This window comes from Camelus dromedarius, chromosome 15, assembly GCF_036321535.1.
Source record: "Camelus dromedarius isolate mCamDro1 chromosome 15, mCamDro1.pat, whole genome shotgun sequence".
NCBI classification, from domain to species: Eukaryota; Metazoa; Chordata; class Mammalia; order Artiodactyla; family Camelidae; genus Camelus; species Camelus dromedarius.
Window position 1 is genome coordinate 19,970,739 of NC_087450.1, and position 16,817 is coordinate 19,987,555.

A 16,817-nucleotide genomic window follows, 5' to 3' on the forward strand; every position below is an offset into this window, starting at 1 on the left:
AAAAAGATGAAACTAAAGAAATGACCTTGAATTTGGCAAGGTGAAGGTCATTAATGGCCTTGGTTAGAGCCATGTCAGGGGCTTGCCAAATCCCAAGTCATTTCTTTATTCTCATCTTTTGAATTGGAGGAGATGGAGAAGAGAATGCTGGAAACGATGAGTATGGACAACTCTTTGAAGAGTATTAAAGGAAACACATGCTGCAATAGTTGGAGGGGAATGTGGAGTTGCATTAGGCCAAGGGCTATCACAGCAACCTCGGTCTCAACGGGTGAACACAATTGAAGTTTATAACTTGAGTCACAGTCCAGTGTGAGTTGAGCAGCTTTCTTCCAGGAGTAATCCAGGGACCTACATGTCTTCTATCTTGTAGTACCAACATGTGTCCTTCAAAGTCACCTTGGAAAAGGAAACAGGGCAGAGGCTCACGAATGGGAGATTTTTATGGGCCAGATCCGAAAGTGTAATACATTACTCTGGTCATGGTCTGCTTTCCATATGACCTCCACAAGGGGGCTGAGAAATATAATTTGAGAAATGTCATTTAGTTGTGTGCCCTGGAAGAAGAGAAGAAATGGATATGAGTAAGCACTAGCAGTTTCTGGCAGTGATGTTTTGTTTTGTTTATAGAGGGTGAAATTAAGTCATGTTTGTAAAAGATGAGACTGACTCACTGGTGAAGGAGAAATTGGTGATGATAGAGAAAGGGTGAAATCTGGAGCACGAGTTATAAGGTTGGCCGTAGATTGGAATGGGGACACTTCCTCTGTGGTAACAAGAAGGAAGGCAGAGCAGATGCAGAGAACCTGGTAGACCTGATGGTATGGAAATGAGGTAGTTAGTCAGATTGCCGTTTTTTCTTAAGTGAAGTGTGAGGTAATGTTCAGCTGGGGTGGGGGACATCTATTATCTCTTTTTATTAGGAATGAAAAAAAAATGATTCCAGCATGTCCCCAGCATATTTCCCTATCTATCAGCCTGTTTACCACACTGAACTAGTTACCTGGTCATGTGCCTGGCTCTGGACTAAACTAAAAAATCCTTGAAAGCAGGACCTCTTATTCCAGGTGGCTGGCACATAGCAGATGTTCAGTATTTGTTGAGTGAATTATCCTGTCTAGAGATCAGCATCTCTATTTCTCAGGCCTTTCTGGGTTATTGAACACCCCACCATGTCTGGTCTTTAGTATGTGGTATGTTGTACACTTGCACTTGGATAGTACTTCTGAGCCTACAATTGATTTTATTCTTAAACTTTTGTTATAACTACATCTGTTCAGTTTGATGACAGGTATCTTTTTTATTCTTCCAACAAGGTTTAAATTGTTTAAGGCATGTTCTTTAGTATCAAGAGTAATGATACTCTTCCTTACCAGCTCAGTGTCTGCTGTTTAATAACAGATATTTGTAACATCTCCTTTACTGTCCTGCAGTGAAATTCATACATATATCATCTACCTTACATGTATGTTTTCAAACAAATAAAAAAATTCCATAAGAGCAATATGAAAGAGAAATGAAAAGAAAGCCATGTGTTAAAAAATAATACTGACTTTGATATGTAAATGCTTGGGTACGACTACATTAAAAGACGTAATGAAGTTTTCAAATGTTTGCGTCTATACATAGAATCACAGGCTACAACTGGAGCCTGACACTGATGTATTGTATTGAGAGGCTGTCACAGTTGGGAGTTTTCAACTTTTAAAAAGTTTTCTAATAAAACAATCTTCTCTTGACTTACACAGTACAGTTGGCCCTCCTTATCCACAGATTCAAACAACCACAGGTTGAAAATATTTGAGGAAAAAAAAATTCCAGAAAGTTCCAAAAAGCAAAACTTGAATTTGCTGTGCACTAACAACTACTTGTGCAGCACTTACATTGTATTTACAACTACTTACATAGCATTTACATTGTATTAGGTATTATCAGTAATCTAGAGATGATTTAAAGTATATGAGGAGGATGTGCTGTAAGTTATATGCAAGTACTATGCCATTTTATATAAGGAACTTGAGCATCCTTGGATTTTTGGTATTTAAGGGGATCCTAGAACCAACCCCTCTTGGATACCGAGCAATGACTATAGTTGCATTGCTGAGAAATTTAGCATATGTTAAAACCATGCAAAAAGTATTTTGTGTTTCTGTGTCAAATGGAGTTGTGTTTTACGCTTATATTATTACTATACTAGACTTTTCATCCACATGAATATGAAATATTAGAAAGTCATGAGGATGGAGGACAGTTCTTGGCTATACTGGACTGTCCTTTGCAAGGCATCTAGTATCCTTGACTGCCCGTGCAGTAAATGTCACTGGTGTCCCCACATCATTGTGATAACCAACAATTTGGTCACAGATTTCCAAAACATCCCTAATGGTTTGGAACAATAGTTCTTAAATTTTGGTGGTCAGAAGTATCACTTGGAGAGCTTGTTGGGAATACAGATTCTTTGGCCCTACTCCCAGAAATTCTGATTCAGTGGGTAGGAGAAGGGCCCTGAAATCTATATTTTGTAATGACTACCCCAAGACTGAGTCTTGAATAATATTTAACGGAGGCTGTGAAAAAAGTCTGTTGAATTATCCCCGTCCCATACATAACTAAGGGCCCTGTTCTTGAATTTGAAATTGCAGACTACGGTACCCTTCTTTCTCAATACTTTAACATGTATAAGTGGTAATTTTTACACTTCTCTGATAGCCAGAATGATCCTGTTCATCAGATTGAATGTCTTTCCCTTAGAGAACTCTAGATGAACTTACCACATTGCTTCTCTTTGATACCCCTTTTATCTGTGTTACCTTCCCTCTGTTACACAGTTTATGCAGACATTTTACATCAATTTAGGCCACACGGTTATTTTAAAAGAAAATAAGCTGTATGGAGACTACTTGCTAGTCCCAATTAGAGCACTGCTGGTCAGGACAGGTTGTTTTAACAGCCAGAGTCCACTGTTAGGGGTGGGTTTTATCTGTTAACAGAGCTGTCGGCCACGTCCCACTGCTACTCTCCTGTTTTACTTCCTATGTGGGTATTGTTTTTTTGGTTTTGTTTTGTTTTTTAAATTTTTTTGTACAGTTTGTTTTTTGGGGGAGGTAAATAGGTTTATTTATTTATTTTTAATGGAAGATTGAACCCGGGACCTTGTGCATGCTAGGCATGCGCTCTGCTCCTGAGCTATACCCTCCCCACCATGTGCATATTGTTTGAGACCTCTGAAATCCACTCCCATGAGTTTAAGAGGCTGTGAAAGACAAAAGTAAGGGGGAGAACACCTCATAAAGAATGAGGATTAGGATCTACAAATCAGGTTTGAAGAGTCCTGGAACCATTTCCATTTTCTTCAGCATACTGAAGCATTCTTTAAAAATGGCTGCATTACTCACAGAAGGAGGTAATACTTAAGTGGGGGTGGGTGTCATCTGGTCAAGTGGAGAGAAGGGAAGGAGAGAAAGGTTAAGACTGCATGCATATTGTAGAGACCAGGACAATTGAAGCAGAGGGTGTGCGGCAGACAGTGCTAGCTGACCTCTCTTCCTTTTCTGTATTCATATAGTTTGAGAAATGGTTATTCAGCTACACTCTGTCTCCCAGCTTCCCTTGAGTAGATGTATGCCCACCTTTCTTAGGCAGAGCCTTTCAGATGGTGAGCCTGCTTCCTTTTTGCTTTCCTGTCATCCATCTAACGTTGGTGATGATGTCCTAGAGATTACAATTGAGGTGAAAGGAACCTGTGTGATTGCATGGAGCAACCTGGAACTCACGCATTGAATTCAGAAAAGTATTTCTCTCTTTTCTGATCTACTGCATTTGGATCTTTTTGTGATAGCAGCTAGCGTTACAATAACTAATATGAGTATTGATACGCAAACAGAAATATGGTTAAAATCTGGTAATGGAGGGGTTAGAATGCCAGGAAGAGTAGTTTAGTTTTATCTCATAGGCAACAGAGAAATATTGCAAGTTCTCCAACTAGAGAGTGCTATGATAGAGGCAGTGTTTTGGGAATATCAGATTGGTAGCATACAAGGCCTCCATTAAGAGGTTGTTGCAGTGAAACAAATAATATAGCTGAAACTGACCAGGATATTGAGTGTGGAAATGATGTAAAAATGAAGAGGAAGGAAAACACGAGATATTACAAAGAGAAGTGATAGGCCTCGGTGACCAACTGCATATAAGAAACCAAGGAGAACTGGGAGTCAAAAGTTCCAGATTTCTAATCTGGAAAACTGCTGATACAGCAGGAATTGCTGTCAGGAAAGTAGAAATGGATAGATTAACATCAAACATTTGTAAGTAGTTTGGAGCGTGGCGGCAAGCCCAGACCCTGCCATCATCAGTGTTGCTTGTTCTCCCTACTGTCCAGCACTAGCCCATGGACCACTATTTTTAAAGCAAACTTTAGGGGAAAGGGATAGTCCCTCAAGTAAGAACCAATAGCTCTGAGGAAACCTGCCCCACTCACCTATTTTCATTTAAGGAACTGAAACATGAGGTTTGGGAACACTCAGAGAAATGAAATCTTAGTATGTGAAAACTTTAAAAAGCAGTCATTAAACATTCATTTTTAAAGCACCTCTCTCTTTAATGTTTACGTGTATATTGTGTGGGCCCTATAGCACTATATATGCTAGCTTTACATGTAGAGCACTGCTTGGAAGTATGATGCAGTGCACCAACGTGGTTTCTGTAAGAGAAGTAATGGCTGGTGTTTCACAAACATGTGATCCAATAATTACTTGCACAGATTTAGAATTAGCATTTTTCAGAACTTGTAATAAAGTCATCTTCACCTTGAAGTCATATGATGTTTCTGATCTATCTCAACAAGAGGATAGTTAAATTTTAAGGTTGGAAGAAACCCAATAGAACATTTCATCCATGCCTTCATTTTACACACGAGAAAACAGGCACGGAAAATTTAAGTCCTTTGCTCCCGTCTTAACAGCTAGTTGGTTGCTGAGTTGTAACTTGAAACTAGACCTCCAAACCCTTAGTTTGGATCTTTTTCTCCTGTGCCACATTGCATTTCCAAATATGATCTCAGATATAAAGCAATACAAAAACATTTGTTAGCTAAGTAGCAGCCATAATGTTACTAATGAAAATGCTAACATGTGGAGCGCTTAGCATTCACAAGCTCTGCACCTTTTAAAGACTGTCATCATACAATACAACATCAACTATACCTCAACTAAAAAAAAAAAAAAGACTCTCACACTCTTTTCCCAAAAGTCCTCAGTTCAACTCTAGAAAAATTAAAAATCAGTTCTTTTAACTCTTTTTATTCAAGGCATTGACTATCATATTCATCATTTATTCCCTACAGTGCCCTGAGTATTGAGATGCTCAGTAAGTATCTAGTGAAGTGTAAATTTTTACACATTGCATCACTCCAGTGTTGATATGAGTATAATATATCACCTCTGGGCAGTATATACTATTAGAAAAAGAGAGAGAGACACACACACAAGGCTCATCTCTCTCCTCTTCAAAGAGGTGAGTAACCATGCCTGCAGAGGCAAAATAGTGATTATATTAAGACAAATACTGAAATCATGGATTAGAAGCAAACTGAGCCAACTAGTTAACAAGTTCTTTAATAATATTCAAAGTCCTTAAATTTTTGCTAAAATTTTTATTTAAAAGTTACATCAAAAATATACATGTAAAACATTAAAGAAAGATTGGAGAGAAGAAGAAAAATGGCCTATAATTCTACCTCACTAATGTAAATGTCACATATGTGCATGTGTGAGTGTGTGTACATGTTTCCTTCCAGAGCTTTGTCATATGCAGACTTTGATTTATTTCTTCTGCTGTTACTTTAACATGGTAAAAATTAAAGCAGAGAAAATGAGAATCAGTTAAAATGACTTCACCCCCAACCCTGTGAAAAAAGTGTCCAAGAGTAATGGTTTGGAGTATATCTTCAGGTAACTTTTATTACATTTTTAATATAGGTACAATCAATCATGAATACTATGCATACATAAAATTTGACAGCCTGCTTTTTTTTGCACTTGATATTTATACTATTCACATTTTCTTGTGTTGCTACAGAGTTTTTATACTAAGCTCTTAAAGGAAGGAAGTTGGCTAGAGAATGGATGTTCTAGCAAACTGGGAATAGTTCCAAGGTTTGTAGGTCTTATTGAGGTTAAAAAAGCAGATTTTGTGTGACTATGGGGTGGGAAAGTTGGAAAAATAGGAAATTATGAGCAGAAGTTTGGGCTTTCTAAATTATTGCATTAATTTAGAAAGGTTTGCATTTTGTTTGCTAACAACTGAGATTATAGACATCTAATAATAGTTAGAGTCATCTAATAATAATCTATTCTAAATATTTTGTAATACAGCAAACTATCTCTAATGAGGTTCAAAATATGTTAAACCTAATTTTGGATATTCCAAATGGAAATTCATTTTCAGAGTAAACAGACACACATTTATTTTTATTTAGTACTTATTAAAAGTAATAGATCAATATTATAAATCATAAAATTATAGTTTCATATTACTGGGTATATTTTGAGTACATTTTTTGCCTTAGATTTTTGATATGATGTTGGTCACACAGCTGAAATAGGAGGGACAGACTATAATAGATCATGAAATCTTCTCTCCTGCTTTGCTGAGCTTAGAATACCTTCCCTTCTGTGCAACCTGCATCATGCTTTGTCACCTAGGCCACAAAAAGACTGTTTGTGTCTGAAATCTCACTGAATCTGTCATGAATACAGTATCTTTATCTTTTGACACTAACCCCTTCCCCTACCATGACTCCAAATCATCATTAGGCTGATGATAGCAACAAATACCATCCCGTCTCCTCTGTTGCTTTCCCACCTGTCTCTTGAACCCCTTGCACTAGAACTCTTTTGTACTTCTGCTGCCACAAAACGTATTTTACCAGCTCATGTTGGAAAGTAGACAGTGAAAGTGGCATCTCACTCCATTTTTAGCACTTAAGCTCCAGTGAGAAAACCCTGATGATCCATGAGAGAAAGCTCTCCCTCTCAACAGTGTGGAAGATGGATTGGAGGAAGGGAAAGACTAGAGACAGGTGAATAGTAGGGAAAATAATTGTAGCAATGGAGGTGAGGGAAGATATTCTTGAACTAAGGCCGTGGCTTTGGGGAGTAGCTAATTGGGACACATAGGTAAGGAGAACTGCCAGTTTTCTGCTTTGAGCAGCTGTATTAATTGTGGGGGCATTCAATGATGTAGGAACGTGAGGGTAGGGGAATTTCTCCCTTTGTATGACAGTAAATCCAAATATGAAAAGACCTCTTATCATTCTTTCTCCCTTTCCTTCCCCCTTTATAACAAAACCTTGATTTCATTTGGATAATTTGCTCTGCTACAAATGCCAAGTGCATCTTTAAGTCAATCATGGTAATCCCATTCTTGATCCAGAGAGTGGTTTAGGAATGGGCAAATGATACATTTCTGACCACTGTAACAAGAGGGGGAATTTGCTGGAACATTCTGGAATCTTTTTTTTTCTTTCATTTCTAATAAAAAGAGACACCCAGGAATTCACTGGACTGTGCTGTGTCTGTGAGTGACAAGTGAACTATAGAAGCCATTTTAAGATCTTGAGTTAAAAATAAAGCCAACATGCTTAAGATGTTGGAGCAGAAAATTTTAGAGGAACCTGACATAGTCAGCTGCTGAGTTGGAACCATCCCACCTCAGATACCTTGTTATAATAAATATTTCCTTATGGCTTAAGCCATTTAAGTTGAGGATCGTATTGTCTGCAGCCCAAAACAATTTAAGAGCTATAGAACTGTCCTTAAATAAAGAATTCTAGCTAGGCTTGTAATCAACTGGAAATAAGATCTTTGGAACTGGATCCTCAATGATCCAGCCAATGACCCAGAGCAGTCCATCATTGAGAAGGAACTGACTTTTTGAGGGCTGAGCTCCTGGAAGATGGTCTCCACTAAAATATGTATTTCCTTAAAGTGGACATTTATTCTATTAAATTAAGTTAAGACATAGTATTTTAATTTTCACTTCCTGTATTACACTTACAGTTACTGTATGCATACTGTTGCTCAAGACCGCTGGCAGATTCAGAAATAGAACTCAGCACCTAGGCCAAAATGGAAGTTTACAGTTTTGACAAAGCCCTTGACAAAGAGTACAGGAAATAAAAGTCAACCAAACAGGAAGTAGGCAGAGTAGAACAGAACAGCCAGAAATATTTGGGCCTGGCGCAAGAATTAATCTGCCTGCAGAACACAGAATTACTAAGCGAAATCTTTAGAGCTGAAATCTTTAATTTGTAAACATTTTAAAGGGATCATGAAAGAGGGGGAAAAGCACAAGGAAGTAAAAGAAGAGAGAAATGCTTCTCTGGAGTAATTATTGCATAAACTAGAGAATGTTTTCTGCATAGATAATGGCAAGTTTAAAACCTTTCTGCAAATTCCTTTACCCTCCTCCCATAGAGAGGTGAATTCTGTGGCCCTTCTCTTTGAATCTGGGCCAAACCTCAGTGATCATTTGACCAGTAGGCTATGGCAGAAATGACATTATATGACTTTCCAGGGTAGGTCATAGAAGGTGGTGCAGAGTCTACCTGGTTTGCTTGTCCCTGCATTAGAACCATGAGCTGCTGTGTGAGAAGCATCAGTGCCCTGAGACCACCATGCTGTGAGGGAGCACACACTAACCAGAGCTGTGAGGTGTTTGAGGTGACAGACACTAAATGGTCATCTAGGTCAATACTGCCTTAATTAGAACATCTGTTCATTCTTACAGTTGTAAAGGTTCCTTCCGCTTCATTTTGATGACCAACAATACTACTGTAAACGTATTTGGTTTTTTGAAGTTCACAGGGTATTAATATGTTGGAGCACTATGTAAATCTAAAGAAGTTATAAACAGCATTTATTACCTTGATTAAAAATAAAAACAAAACAACACAGACAGACCACATGGAGAGGCTCTCTGACCCAGGGAGAGAGAGATGCCCAGCCGTCGCAGGTTCTCCCAATGCCCACTCTTCCCGCTCCTGCCACCGAATGGCTTCAACTGCAGGAGGGATCCTAAGGCAGAATCACCCAGTAGAGCTCCTTCTGAATTCCTGACCCACAGAAACCACAAGAGATAATAAAATGATTGCTGTCATTTTAAGCCAGTGAGCTTTGGGGTGGTTTGTTATGGGCAATTGATAGCCGGAGCAATAGAGGAGGTGATTTAAATACTATGGCTCTTTGATAAGTAGGGGAAGAACCCTAGGCCATTAGAAGTCATTATAGCTAATTACTATAACAAGCAAGGTGAAGTGCTGGTTTCCAGTCAGAGAACTAGTTACCAATAATTAAAGCAAGTAATTAATTGGTGAGGCCAAGTAATATTTTTTTTAAAATCTTGGCTCTCAAAGAACTTTGCTTTAGTTAATATGAAATGTTTAAAGATTATGACACATTTCTTCAGAGCCAATTTATGTAAGTCATTTTCTTTTTTTCCCCACTTTTTCTTCCTATTACCAACAAACTATGACAGATGTTTAGGTTGTTTCGTGACATGTCACAGCTCAGCAGCAGCTCAGAAAGCTACAAGCTGAGGCATTTAGGATCCCTGTGCACTGGGTTCCAGTTTCCTGACCCTAGGACATTCAGTTAGTAACCTTTCTGTAAGGGAGAGTGCAGGACATTTTCAGTCTGCATGGGACTGAGGTGGGGCTGTATGTGTGAGCTGAGTATCAGGATGGGAAAGGTAGATGTCAGAGAAGCAGAAGCCTTTATGGCTCAGACTTCTGGTCTCAGTTCTTCCTTTTCTTGGTTTAAAGTATTGGAAGAAAATGAATAAAAATTAAGATCAACCAAAGCAAATGTAGAAAAGTAACATGGAAAATGTATATGAAATGTCCAGAATAGACAAATCCACAGAGACAGAAAGTAGACTAGTGGTTGACTAGGGCAGGAGAGTCTGGGGCTAAAGGGACATGAGGACTAATTGGTAATGAGTACAATGAGTGTGAAATTCCTTTGTCGGGTACTGAAAATGTCCTAAATTGATTGTAGTAATGATTGCAAAACTCTGAATATACTAAAAACCATTGAATTGTACACTTTAAATGAACTGTATGGTGTGTGAATTGTATTTCAGTAGAGCTGTTATAAAAAATGTAACAAGGGAAATTTTTATATAAAATGAAAACATAAAAATCAAACTTGTTTGTCATAATTAAAAGGTTATCACTGATGCTTAGAAATTTCCTTGGCTATATGAAATGACGCTGAGATTCCTCTAGTGCAGAGTTTAGCAAACTTTTCCTGTAAAAGGCCAAAAAGAAAATATTTCAGGCTTTGCAGACTAAGAGGCAAAATCATAACTATTATGTAGGTGCTCATATAATAAGACAGAAAATAAATTTCTGCACATTTAAAAATAATAAAATTAAAAATTAATAGTTGAGTATAATTTTTTTTTTTGTAATACAGGTCTATTGAGAAGAATGGAGTATTTTTCAGGAGATAACATTTCACTTAAGTTTCAAAGTTAATGTTTCCTGTCCTCAAATTGATTGCAGGTGTTCTGACAAAAAAAAAAAAAAAGGGTTCTTAGCTCATGGGTCATATAAAAACAGTCAGTGGCCTGGATTTGGCCTATGGGTTTACCAAACCTTGCTCTAGAGGACTAAATTCTTAAAGGCTGGTTTATTAGTCTCCTAGGGCTTCTGTAACAAAGTACTGGAAACTAGTTAAATTAAAACAGCAGAACTTATTGTCTCACAGTTCCAGAGGCCAGAAATCCGAACCAAGATGCTGCAGGGTGATGCTCCCTCCAGGGTCTCTGGGGGAGGATATTTCTTTGCCTCTTCTAAGATCTGGTAACCCTAGGCTTGTGGGGGCATAACTCCAAATTCTGCCTTTTTCTCACATGGCTGTCTTCTCTCTATCTGTGTTTGTGTTTCTTCTCTTCTTATAAGGACATCAGTTGTACCCTAATTCAGTATGACTTCCTCTTAACTAATATATTTGCAATGACCTTATTTCCGAATAAGATCACATTCATTGGTACTGTGGGTTAGGACTTGAACGTATCTTCTTGGGGTACACAGTTCAACCCACAACAGCAATGGACTTGGGCAGAGAGCCCTGGAGGATATTTGGGTTAGAGATGTCCTTATTCTCGTGTACCTCAGAACAGTAATGCTTTTGATGAACATCAGGTTTGGCTCAGGTCTCATCCTGGGGAGCACACCACCGTTCATGGTTCCCATAGTTCCAAACTTGTGGACAAATATTTTTTTTGTTACTTTAAGGACCCTAGATATCACTTAGTCGCTTTCATTTAAAAACATGTCATTTACTATTAGGAAAAAAGGCTAGAATTCATTCTATACTAGAGTGAATGTTTCGTAGCTATTTTGGACTTCCTGGAAGCTTCATGATACATCTGAGACTTTAGAAAATGGGCAAATATTTGTCTCTTTAGTTTGCATCACCTTAAAACCTAAAAAAAAAAGCTATAAAAAAAGAATTAAAAAAGGCTATTACTGTGGTCCAGGCAAGAATTAACGGTGGTTTGTAGCAAGACTGTAGCAGTGATGATGGAGAGAGTTGGATGGATTAATGATCTCTTAGCACACAGGATCTACAGTATTTGAAAATTCATGTGTATTAGGGTGAGAAGAGGGTGTCCAAAGTGACTTTAAGGTCTCTAGCATGAGCAACTGAGTGGAGAGTGGTGTGACAGAATGAAATAAGGAACGTCAGAAGAGGTCTGGGTAGAAAGATCATGAGTTTGGTTTGGATATGACCGTTCTGAGCAGCTTGTGAAACTACAGGATGGCTATCTATATATGTCTGAAACTGGAGATATAAATTTCAGAGTGGTTGTTGGGATATAAGGGGACCAATGAATAATGCTCCCCTACCTTCTGAGTTCAGAACCAATGGAGAAATAGATCTTAGGGAACAATATCTCAACTTTTTTTATTGGTTAAGCTGCATTGTTAAATATAGCTTTGATCTGTAGACAAAACTGGGCTTTTTAATGTCTTCCCCCTGAATTTAACCTGTTGGCCCCCAGCTGCTTATCTCCCCATTTGAGAAAGAGAGCCTGGCCCAGTAAGATTGTATCATATAGGATAGCATGCAGGGGGCACGGATCCAGAGAGAAAGAGAGATGGGAGGAGAAAGAAGCACCCAAGCCTTCAGTGAGTCACTTCTTCTGGATGAAGGACTGAGTGTTTCAGCAGGAAACAGGTGGTGTGCTTAAAGAGATAATATAGCAAACGGATTATTTGCAGAGGTGTGGGCAAGGTTAAGGGTACCAACAAGGGATGTTGAAGCATCCAGGATCTACATACAGGAAGTCCTAGTTCTAGGGACAAGAGGAGGGAACTCTTACCAGAAATCAGGAGCGTTGCAGCCAAGTGAATGAGCTCTGCCCAACAGGAATGTAGTAAAGGAAAGGAACCAGTGCCAAAATGATGTCTGACAGTGATGTAATACCAATAAAATTGAAATGTCGCAAGGACCCTTCTTCCATTACAGTATCTCATTAATCCTGAGATGTGAATTTTCCCCCCACATTTTAACTTCTCTAAAATTGGGAGTCATAGTACAATCTTATCATCTAGTCAGGTGTTCTGATGGAGGTGTCATTCCCTGTCATATGCATCCAAACTGGCAGAACAGATGTCAGCAGCTTGGAAGAAAACCGAGCAAAGTGGAGTGCTGTTATAAAATGCTCCATCCCCAGGGCTCTTGATGACACAGAGGGGGACACCATCTGAGGTCACACGGGCTACTCTGAGTTAAAACGTGGTTCAGCCATAGAGACAGAAGGTAGATTGGTGGTTGCAGCGGCTGGGAGAGTGGAAAGAGTGGACTAGGCAGTGACTGCTAATAGATACAGAGTGATGGAAATGCACTGGAATAGGTAGTGGTGATGGTTACACAACTTTGTGCAATATATTAGAAATGATTGAATTGTACACTTTTCAAGGGTGAATTTCATGGGGTTTGAATGATATCTCAATTTTTTAAAAGTGATTCAGAACATTAGAGAATCTGGGTAACGGATATACGGGAACTCTTTGTACTATTTTTGCAAGTTATTGTGAGCCCCAAATTATTTCCAAATCAAAAGCTTAAAAAATACTTTTTGGAATACTATCCAAAATGGAGGTCTTATATTTAAAAAAATCTGTATTCAAAATATGTTTATAAACTTGTGTGAACTCTTAGGGGAAAGAAGTAAAATAATATTTAATAAGAACTCTTTTCCAAGTTTGAAAACAAACATGGTTCAGCATATTTGGATTCTGAAAATAAGGAGCTTCTAAGAATACTTTTAAGTTATTTTCCTTTTTAAGGTGTGCATGAGAACGACATATGCTAAAGATCTATGTCTAAGTCTAAAAGTTTGTTAAGTAAGTACGAGATAAACATTTTAAGTGAAAAATGTTGTGTTAGACTTTAGTTGGCATTTTCTCTCCTTCTCTTCGTAGTATGTTTGCTGTTATGAAATATAGTATTACATCCCCAAGGAGGAATAAAAGCTCCCAAATCAAATCTCTTTCTCTTGTAAGGTAAAGACCACAGACATGAAGGCCCACAGTTACCTTCTTCTACATGAACTCTCATTCTGTTCAGCCTCAGCCCAGGGGCCTCATTCAGTGCCTGGGAAGTGGGGGATCCCCTCAGCAGTTGCAGGCAAAGCCTCTTACATGTTCTGCTTTTAGAGTCCAAAGGGTTAACAGGACATAGATTACCAGCCCCAGCCCCATGCCCAAGAAACTTAGAAAACAGGAGCACATTTGCTGGCCCTGTGGCATTTAGACCAGTTGTATGAGTCCTGATTCTAAGTTGTGAGCTGCAGAAACCAACTCTACCTGATTTAAGCAGAAAAAGGATGTGTTGGTAATTCTTTGGGCAGCTGGGGGAATTGCAGGGAAGACTGTAAAACCTGGTATGACCTATGAACTGATCCTGAGAAGACACTGTTGTCAGCAGCTGAGCCGTGGGCCCACTGTCTCGGGGAATTCTCTGCTGGGCTTGCGACTGTGTATCACTAACTCCTGATTCAAAGTCCAGGGTGGGTGGGTCTCACTGAATAAGCTTCGGTCACGTGGCTGCACCCTTGTCATGTGGCTGCAAGGAAGCAGAGAGAGTAAGCGACATCTTCTTCTGTAACAGGAGATGATAGACTCTGCCTTCCACCAAGACTCTTAAGGAGGGGGAAGAGGTTCAGATGATAGACAGCTAAAAATCCTGATGAATGTCTACTTCAATAAAATTAAAATTCTTAGAGTCCCAGAACACACATATATTACTGGCACCAGCTGAAGACCCAGGTGGAAGTCCAGCAGTATCTGAGGGGAGGAGGGAAGGCTGTGAAAACATGAAAGAGAAAATGTTACTGTTGTCAGTCTTGTCTGAATGCCTCTCAGTCTATAGATCACCTTTCTGTGGTTCTTGACCTGTGAACTTTACATGGTGTTGGAAGAAGTCTTTCATCATGAAGTTAATTATGGCCTAGATTTACCATATCATATCTGGAAATTGAAACCTTTCCAGCCTCTTGCAAAATTTAGAACTTTTTAATGATGCTCCAGGATTTATTGGAGGCTCCTTTCTTCCCCATTTAAAACCCCTTAATTTCTATTTCCCTTGTGTCCCTGTCAAGCCAAGGACACAGCCACATTTTTTCTTGTGAGCAGTCATTACAATTATGTTCTGGTAAACTGGCTCTTTGGGGAGGGTGGTGGGGGGAAAGCCCTGGTTGATAGCACTTGCCAATTTCCTTGGTGTAAATACTCCCACTGTGGAAGATTTCAAGCTACCAAACATGATTTGCGAAATCCCTGAATATTTCACTGCCAGCTTGTATGAGCTTATGAGCCGTGGCCTCTTGCCTGGAATTTCTCAGGCCTGTAACTCCTGCCTCCTACAGAAATTTTCTCACTTCTTTAACTTGGAGAATCACTCACAGTGGATTCCTCAGCTAAAGCTGCTGTTGAATGTATGTTCCTTGAGGGCAGAGGTCTTTGATCACTGCTGTACCCCCAGGGCCTAGGATGATACCTGGCACCCGGAGGGCTCTCAGTGCACACTTGTTTGTGGTAGTGGTTCTGAGGCTCTTTCCTGGGGCTGGTAAGGACAACCAGCACTGCCTTTATCTTGGGTCAAAGGCAGCAGAGACTTTCCCTGTGTCCTCTTTTTCTGCAAAGTGGGTCATGTCTCTGATCATCTGTTTGCCTCTCTTGTTCCACTTCTCTTTTCAGGAAGACTCAGCCACATTTTTAACATTTTAACTTGCTGCTTTAGTTGATCACTTCCTTCTTTATCACATCAGCCAGCACTGTTTGCTGTACTGATTAGTGTTTTCCTCTTTATTTCCCTTTGCTTTTGAGTCAAGACATTTGCTTTTCTGATATACTCCTTAGATCCTGTTTTATGGGGTCCATCACAATGAGCCATCTGAAGTCATGATGTCTGGAGTCTGCCAGAAACATGGCTGTTGACCCAGCTCTTGTCCTCTTCTGTCTTCCTGGGTGGGTGATCCTCCATTGATGGTGGTGTCCTACTGGACCAGTATCTAATCCAGGCCTGGACTCTATCTACCGCCGTCCTGCCTGGTTCTCCTGCAGCTCATTTCACCTTCCTGTGCCTTTCCTGAAAATCCCCCTTGAAAAGTTTCCTGGGTACATTCCCTCAAGGCACACGCTTTACCTGCATTCTCTTCTACAATAAGCCACCTTGAAACTCACTGGTAATGCTAGCAGCATTCTGTGCTCATCTTCCCAGACCTCCCCACATTCAGATCTGGCCACGGTTGCGTGACTACCTGGTGTAACTGTCGCAGTCTTTAAAGGGTGATTCCCCAATTAAACTTACTGTTGACTCCTTATCTGACCTTTTAAGAGGGCACTTCTCAAAGAGCTTCCTGGAACTGTACTCCTGGCTGACGGTGGCAGGTGCAGATTATTCCAGTCTGTTCTCTGAAATCTCACCTCCCTCTGTTAGAGTTCTTTGGATCCCAGTTACTCTTTCTGGTCAATTAATAACCAAAACAAACAAACAGAAGGGTTTCTAACACCTTCCTTGAGGGCAGTTAGGTCCAAGCATGCCCCCACCATCGTGTCTCTTAAGGGAATCCTCTCTACATGACCATGGTGGTGAGACGCAGTGCTGGCCAATCAGAATGGACACTAGCTGCAAATAACCCAGGTGTGTCTCTGGCTCCTTTATCTTTCTCTCTCCAGCTGTTCTCACTCTGATTTCAAGATCAAAGTTTTGTGGGGGGATCTTGCATACCACTACACCAGCAGCACTGTTAAGATCAAAGTTTTATTAGAGAAAAAATCACTCACATCTCTTGTTGAAGAACAGTAAGGCAGGCTTTATTCAGGACCATCATGATAGGTTTAGGGACCAATGGGGTGTTGCAGCAGGGGAGAGACGTTGGGCTCAAATTTGAATATAAGGGAAAGTAGGAATTTATAGCAGAGGAGCAGGGAGGGGGAGTCAGTGGATAGAAAATTACTGAAACATCAGGGGTAAGGAGGGGATTTTGGCTAAACCATCTTAGAAGGGTTCTTGCTGAAGGCAGGTCAGGCTGATCAGACATCACCTGGGAGGTGGTGGAGGCTGAGGAACCCGATGAGATATCGAGGGTGATCAGGTATTGAGAGAGGAGGGGATTCTGACTAAACCGACAGAGCAGGATTCTTGTTAAAACTGGACAAAGCAGAGATGAATGTGGAAGCCCAAAAGTCAGGGCCTAGTTGAGAAGAGAGTTCAGAAGAGCCTGATGTGGTTTCGTCATGT

General features: G+C 39.8%; 1 long non-coding RNA gene across 2 annotated transcripts in view; it reads left to right on the top strand.

The window, feature by feature from the left end:
- LOC105097238 (uncharacterized) overlaps positions 1–16,817 on the top strand; it is a 71,038-nt gene that overhangs the window by 3,521 nt on the left and 50,700 nt on the right. The window lies entirely within an intron of this gene.